The sequence below is a fragment of the Antechinus flavipes genome, chromosome 6 (genome assembly GCF_016432865.1).
Source record: "Antechinus flavipes isolate AdamAnt ecotype Samford, QLD, Australia chromosome 6, AdamAnt_v2, whole genome shotgun sequence".
NCBI classification, from domain to species: Eukaryota; Metazoa; Chordata; class Mammalia; order Dasyuromorphia; family Dasyuridae; genus Antechinus; species Antechinus flavipes.
In genome coordinates, this window is record NC_067403.1 from 253,495,886 (window position 1) to 253,504,426 (window position 8,541).

The following is an 8,541-nucleotide window of genomic DNA, read 5'->3' on the forward strand; positions in this document are numbered from 1 at the left end:
GCTCTCGGGCTGGTGTCCAGGGGCTGCTGGGGGCTGTTGGGAGACCTCTGTGATGCGCTCCCGTTGCCGTGGCTACCCCAAGTGTTCCGAGGGCGGGGGCCCCACCTGCCCACCCCCACCCAGTTTCTCCCAGGGACTTCGGGCTTGCCATGTTCATGTTATCCATAGCTAAAGCAATTGGCCTGTACCTGGAGCATTTCTATCAAAATCTAAATTAATAATAATGATAATAATGACTGGCAGTAAATTCATCTCGATCTTGGTCAGGAAGACCAAGCCAAAAGTGTGTTGGAGTCAGAGGTCCAGACTCAAGGTCCAGCCCTTGTGACCCGTCACCTTGACCATGCAGAACCCTCCCCGGGCTCCTCCTCAGAGGGACAAGTATAGGTGACCTCTCAAACTCCTTGCTTTTTAAATCCGTGGCCCTCTGGTAGCTCGTGAACTTGGAAAATCTCTTAGCCTCTGATCCTTGGGGGCCATTCCCTGGGACTGAATTCCACATGAGTTGGGTTGACAAAGGGCATTTCCACAATGGGAGTTCCTTAGATGCTAGTGTGTTTAACTAATTTAATGCTATTTTACTATTAGTTTTCTCCCCATCAGGCTGGCCAGAGAGAAATTTTTCAAGCATCATTGATTACTCTCAAAAACTCTACTAAATCTCAAAAATGTTGGGGTCTATATCAGGGCTTCCTAAACTTTTCTACTCATGACCCCTTTTCACCAGAGAAATTTTTACCCAAATCTGCATGTGATATACAAGGAGAAGCTAGGTAATGAAGTGGATAGAGCACCAGCCCTGAAGTCAGGAGAATCTGAGTTCAAATCTGGTCTCAGACACTTGACACTTGCTACCTGTGTGATCCTGGGCAAGTCATTTAACCCCAATTGCCTCGGGGGCGGGGGGAGGAGGGATACTATTAAAAGTAGGTATACAAATCAAACATTTACTGATAAAAAAATCATAACTTTGCCACCCCTCATTCAGTTACATGACCCATACTTTAAGAAACTTTGGTCTAAATTTTTTTTTTAAATAAAAAGAAAAGAAACTGGTCTAAAAATATTTTTTTCTTTTTTTAAAATTTTATTTTATAATAACTTTTTATTGACAGAACCCATGCCAGGGTAATTTTTTACAACATTATCTCTTGCACTCGCTTCTGTTCCGATTTTTCCCCTCCCTCCCTCTACCTCCTCCCCCCCCCCCCCATGGCAAGCAGTCCTTTACATGTTAAATAGGTTGCAGTATATCCTAGATACAATATATGTATGCAGAGCCAAACAGTTCTCTTGTTGCACAGGGAGAATTGGATTCAGAAAGTAAAAATAACCTGAGGAAGAAAAACAAAAATGCAAGCAGTTTACACTCATTTCCCAGTGTTCTTTCTTTGGGTGTAGCTGCTTCTGTCCATCCTTGATCCATTGAAACTGAATTAGCTCTCTTTATTGAAGAGATCCACTTCCATCAGAATACATCCTCATACAGTATCATTGTTGAGGTATATAATGATCTCCTGGTTCTGCTCATTTCACTCAGCATCAGTTCACGTAAGTCTCTCCAGTCCTCTCTGTATTCATCCTGCTGGTCATTTCTTACAGAACAATAATATTTCATAACGTTCATATACCACAATTTACCCAGCCATTCTCCCATTGATGGGCATCCATTCATTTTCCAGTTTCTAGCCACTACAAACAGGGCTGCCACAAACAAAAAATATTTTTTTTTTAAAAAAGAAAAGAAACTTTGGTCTAAAACAAAGAAAAAAGAAAAAGAAAAGAAACTTTGGCCTAAAACAAAGAAACAAGAAAAAGAAAAGAAACTTTGGCCTAAAACAAAGAAACAAGAAAAAGAAAAGAAACTTTGGCCTAAAACAAAGAAACAAGAAAAAGAAAAGAAACTTTGGCCTAAAACAAAGAAACAAGAAAAAGAAAAGAAACTTTGGCCTAAAACAAAGAAACAAGAAAAAGAAAAAAAACTTTGGCCTAAAACAAAGAAACAAGAAAAAGAAAAGAAACTTTGGCCTAAAACAAAGAAACAAGAAAAAGAAAAGAAACTTTGGCCTAAAACAAAGAAACAAGAAAAAGAAAAGAAACTTTGGCCTAAAACAAAGAAACAGAAAAAGAAAAGAAACTTTGGCCTAAAACAAAGAAACAAGAAAAAGAAAAGAAACTTTGGCCTAAAACAAAGAAACAAGAAAAAAAAAGAAACTTTGGCCTAAAACAAAGAAACAAGAAAAAGAAAAGAAACTTTGGCCTAAAACAAAGAAAAAGAAAAAGAAAAAGAAAAGAAACTTTGGCCTAAAACAAAGAAACAAGAAAAAGAAAAGAAACTTTGGCCTAAAACAAAGAAACAAGAAAAAGAAATTGGCCTAAAACAAAGAAACAAGAAAAAGAAAAGAAACTTTGGCCTAAAACAAAGAAACAAGAAAAAGAAAAGAAACTTTGGCCTAAAACAAAGAAACAAGAAAAAGAAAAGAAACTTTGGCCTAAAACAAAGAAACAAGAAAAAGAAAAGAAACTTTGGCCTAAAACAAAGAAACAAGAAAAAGAAAAGAAACTTTGGCCTAAAACAAAGAAAAAGAAAAAGAAAAAGAAAAGAAACTTTGGCCTAAAACAAAGAAACAAGAAAAAGAAAAGAAACTTTGGCCTAAAACAAAGAAACAAGAAAAAGAAATTGGCCTAAAACAAAGAAACAAGAAAAAGAAAAGAAACTTTGGCCTAAAACAAAGAAACAGGAAAAAGAAAAGAAACTTTGGCCTAAAACAAAGAAACAAGAAAAAGAAAAGAAACTTTGGCCTAAAACAAAGAAACAAGAAAAAGAAAAGAAACTTTGGCCTAAAACAAAGAAACAAGAAAAAGAAAAGAAACTTTGGCCTAAAACAAAGAAACAAGAAAAAGAAATTGGCCTAAAACAAAGAAACAAGAAAAAGAAAAGAAACTTTGGCCTAAAACAAAGAAACAAGAAAAAGAAAAGAAACTTTGGCCTAAAACAAAGAAACAAGAAAAAGAAAAGAAACTTTGGCCTAAAACAAAGAAACAAGAAAAAGAAAAGAAACTTTGGCCTAAAACAAAGAAACAAGAAAAAGAAAAGAAACTTTGGCCTAAAACAAAGAAACAAGAAAAAGAAAAGAAACTTTGGCCTAAAACAAAGAAACAAGAAAAAGAAAAGAAACTTTGGCCTAAAACAAAGAAACAAGAAAAAGAAAAGAAACTTTGGCCTAAAACAAAGAAACAAGAAAAAGAAAAGAAACTTTGGCCTAAAACAAAGAAACAAGAAAAAGAAATTGGCCTAAAACAAAGAAACAAGAAAAAGAAAAGAAACTTTGGCCTAAAACAAAGAAACAGAAAAAGAAAAGAAACTTTGGCCTAAAACAAAGAAACAGGAAAAAGAAAAGAAACTTTGGCCTAAAACAAAGAAACAAGAAAAAGAAAAGAAACTTTGGCCTAAAACAAAGAAACAAGAAAAAGAAAAGAAACTTTGGCCTAAAACAAAGAAACAAGAAAAAGAAAAGAAACTTTGGCCTAAAACAAAGAAACAAGAAAAAGAAAAGAAACTTTGGCCTAAAACAAAGAAAAAAATAAATGAAGTAAGTAACTAAGCTAATGACATCATAGAGCCTTGAAACATTATCATATATTCAAAAATAAAAATTGTCATTATTATTATCAGACGCATTAATGTAGCTAGTAATATTAATGTTGATAAGAGCTTACATTCATATAAGCTCATTAAAATGCTTTTCTTACCATTCAACAAGCATTTCTTACGCACCAACTACTGAGCCGGGATTATGGCAATAGAGATATAAGTCAAACTGCCCTTGCCCTCGGAGTGCTTCCGTGGTGGCTCTCTGAGGTCCTCACCAGTACAGAGGGGTAGAGAAAGAAAAGGAGGAAGTCCAGGACAGTGTCTCAGAGGGAGCACGACACAGGTGATGACCCAGCAAAGAGGGTCACGATGGAGTGGGGGAAGGGAACCAAATGAGAGAAGGGAAGGAAAAGGCAGGGGAAAAAGCAAGTGTCCGGAAGCAGTGTCAGAGGTTAAAAAGATCAGCAAATGACCAATGAAGCAATCCAAGACTTCTTATCTCCATTTTACAAGTGGGGACACTGAGGTCCGTCCAGGTGAGGGGGCTCTCCCGGGATCATTTAGGGATTAAGGCTCAGATCCACAATATGAACTCCAGTCTCTTGACTTTCAGAGAAATGCTCTTCAAATATCACACCCTAGGTATAATTAGTCCCCACTTATAGGTGGGGAAACTGAGACCCACAAAAAGAAAACTTTTAAATAGATTTTATTTGTCTTTTTTATTTTTATATCACTTGAATTTTCCCCTCCATTGCTCCCCTTCCCTCTCCCAGAGAGCTATCCCTTAAAACAAGGTGGTTGTTTTTTTTTTTCTAAAGGAAGAGAAGGAAAAAATAAATCATCAAAAACTAATTAATCCATTGAGAAAAATAGTATACTGGGCTTATACCCCAGAGAGATACTAAAGAAGGGAAAGGGACCTGTATTTGCCAAAATGTTTGTGGCAGCCCCGTTGGTAGTGGCTAGAAACTGGAAATTGAAAGGATGTCCATCAATTGGAGAATGGTTGAGTAAATTGTGAGTAAATTAGATGAACGTTATGGAATATTGTTGTTCTGTAAGAAATGACCAGCAGGATGAATACAGAGAGGACTGGCGAGACTTACATGAACTGATGCTGAGTGAAATGAGCAGAACCAGGAGATCATTATATACTTCAACAACGATACTGTATGAGGATGTATTCTGATGGAAGTGGATTTCTTTGACAAAGAGACCTAACTGAGTTTCAATTGATAAATGACGGACAGAAGCAGCTACACCCAAAGAAAGAACACTGGGAAAGGAATAGAAACTGCTTGCATCTTTGTTTTTCTTCCCGGGTTATTTTTACCTTCTGAATCCAATTCTTCCTGTGCAACAAGAGAACTGTTCTGTTCTGCAAACATATATTGTATCTAGGATATACTGCAACATATCTAACATATAAAGGACTGCTTGCCATCGGGGGGAGGGGATGGAAGGAAGGAGGGGAAAATCGGAACAGAAGCAAGCGCAAGGGATAATGTTGTAAAAAATTACCCTGGCATGGGTTCTGTCAATATAAAGTAATTATTAAATAAAATAAAATAAAATATTAAAAAAAAAGAGAGAGAAAAATAGTATAATATGGGGGCAGCTAGATGGCACAGTAGCTAGAGCATAGGACCTGAGTTCAAATCCAGCCTCAGGCACTTAACACTTCCAACTGTCTGACCCTAGGCGAGTCACTTAACCCTAATTGCCTCAGCAAATAATAATAATAATAATAAAATAATGTGATATGTAATGATGTGGGCCCCTATCCCCCAGCTCAGAAAAAGAGAGGGGGGGAGGTATGGAAGCAGCTTTCCTGACGCCCCATTTTAAGCCAGAGCTCTTTCCACCTAAGAGGAAGGAACAAGAAGGAAATTTTCACCTACTCTAACTCTCCCCAACCCAACTTAAAGGGACTCGAGGTGAGCTCACAGCACAGACCTTCTTCTCAGAAAAGAGAAAAGGTCAAGGGCCAGCAGGAGGGCCTCCTGGGCCGCAGGCACCCTCCAGTGGCCACTCGGGGAGAGGCAGGACCTGCAGCCTAGGAGCGGCTCCAAGTTCTCCCCTTGTCTTAGAGCCCTGACAGAACAGGGAGCGTAGGACTCTCTGATGCAGCTTTTCCCAAACTCCCGGGAACTCGGGACCCCGAGGGAGAGGAGGATCCAGCACTCTACTGAAGGCACTTAGAAACGCTCTAAGACTAGCAGGGCACTCTACAGATTTTACCTTTTTTTTTTTTTAACACAAGTGTTTTCTGTGCCCTCTAAATTTGATGCCCTGGGACAAACCCCTATTGCCCTGCCCTGGTTTTGTCCCTGGTTTTGGTTCCCTTTGATTCAGGGAAAAGCCTTCGGGTTTTGAAAGCGATGGTGCCATTTCCCAAAACCTAGAATCCTCGAGAGGGGGTGACAGGGAGGCAGATTTAGGCTCGACATTAGGGGAAAACCAACAGTCCTTGCCTGGGACAAATTACCCAAGGAGGTATCGGACTCCCCTCCTTCCGGAGACTCAAACGCCCTCTTGCCTAGGACGTGGTGGAGAGGATCCCTATCCAGGACCCCAATACTGCAAAATCACCACTGGCCTTGGAGTCAATTCAGCCCCCAAAACTCCCTGGGCACCTTGGGCAAATTTCTCAATAATCTTTCCTCATTTGTAAAATAGAACCCCCTCGGAAGGAGCAGGGATCACTTTTTTGTTGTTTGTTGGTTTGAATTTTATTCTCATTTTTTTTCCTTTTTGATCTGATTTTTCTTGTGCAACAAGATAATTGTAAAAATACGAATGCCTATATTGGATGTACATATATTTTTACCACGTTTAACATATATCGGATTACTTGCCATCTAGGAAGGGAGTGGGGGAGGGGGAGGAAATTGGAACACAAGGTTTTGCAAGGGTCAATGGTAAAAAAAAAAAATAGTCCTTACATATGATTTGAAATTTTAAAAAAGCTTCAATTAAAAAAATTAGAAATCCACCTTACAAGGTTATTGTGAACAAATGAAATGAGGGTAAGAGGCTTTGTAAACCTTAACATGAGCAGATATGGTCTTGGGGTCCCTTCCCATCTCAGACTAAAAAACTTTTTCCAAGAGCAAATATCAGTTTTTTCCCCTACTCACTTATCCCTTCACTATTAAGAAAGAAAGAGAGAGAGAGAGAGAGAGAGAGAGAGAGAGAGAGAGAAAGAAAGAAAGAAAGAAAGAAAGAAAGAAAGAAAGAAAGAAAGAAAGAAAGAAAGAAAGAAAGAAAGAAAAAAGAAAGAGAGAGAGAGAGAAAGAAAGAAAGAAAAAAGAAAGAGAGAGAGAGAAAGAAAGAAAGAAAAAAGAGAGAGAGAGAGAGAAAGAAAGAAAGAAAGAAAGAAAGAAAGAAAGAAAGAAAGAAAGAAAGAAAGAAAGAAAGAAAGAAAGAAAGAAAGTTTTTGTATTAACTATAAATAATGAGGCAAAATGAATTCCTGCATTGGCTCTGTCCAAAAAAAATGAATGTCTCATTTGGAGCTTTGACTGGTGCTGTGGAGTCTGTGAATTCTTCCTGTCTCTCCATCACTGTGTGCCCGAGCACGTGGACACCTGAACCAACCTGCCCGCCCTTTCTCGTGTTCTCATTGAGCCTCGAGTAACAAACAGAGGGACGCTAACTACCGAGCTTCCCCAAGGAGGACTGAGGGCGATCCACCAGCTGGACTGGACGTGAGCTCGGAGAAGAAGGAAGAAGAGAAACCAGATTTCTCAGGAAATCAAAAGAGGAAGATGTCAACTATTAAAGGCTGACTTTAGGGAACTGAGCGGAGCAGCCTGAGATTCCTGCGAAAAGCTCATCTCCTGCACCGGACAAAGCTGCTCCACGTGTGCGCCGTGGGCCCCCAAATCGTGGTTCCCAGAGAGGAAGAGGAAGGGCTTCGGCCCCAAAGGCATTTCCAGAAATAAGTCCTCGCCCACAAACTTTTGGCAGCACAAATAACTACAGAGAAAGGCAAGGGAGGCTCCTTGGGTCTCCTGGCCTTCTCAACAGGGGCTGTTCCTCTCCAGCTGAGCCTTATGGAGGGACCGCAACCCCCTCAGAGCCTTAAAGAGAGAGGGAAGAAGAACCCGGGAGCAGAAAAGACAACACTCCTATAAAAGGGATGACATTTTAATTTATTTAATTGTTAATTTTTTAATATATTTAATTGTTAATCTATGGGATAAAACAAGCATTTCTATAACATAGAATAATAATAATAAAAATGCCCATTTGATCTTGTTATTTGTTAATTTATAATAATAATGTAGCCCAGGAAACTGCAAATCCAAACGAATTGAGCTTGGCTGCCTGAGTGAGATGAACGCAATAAGGCAGAAGGGTCGCACGCTGATGGGGGCTCCGGAGCTGTCGTATAGGAAACCACTCCTTAGCAGCTCAGGGCCCTCCAGAACCCTTTCTCCTTTTTGATCTGATTTCCCTTGGGCAGCGTGATAACTGGGAAAAGTAGGGAAGAATCTATATTGGATTACTTGTCATCTGGGGGAGGGGATGGGGGAGCAGGGAGAAGAAGGGGGGAAATTTTGGAACACAAGGCTATGCAAGAGTGAATGTAGAAAACTCTCTTTGCATACATTTTCCAAATAAAAAAGCTGTTGATTTTTTAATTTTAAAAAATGTTCATTCATTTGTTCGTTCCTTCCTCCATCTTGATCCCTTCGCTGCTAGAAGTACCCCTCCCTCCCAAAGGCCATAGCAAAGGTTGGGGCTGGGATTCAAGTTTTCCTGAGTCCTCCTGGCTATATCCACCACCATCCCCACCCCTACACACACACACACATATTCACACACACACACACACACACACACACAATCATACTTACATACTCACAATAACACACACACTCACACACACATCACACTCACACACCCAGACACACTCACACACACACTCACACTCA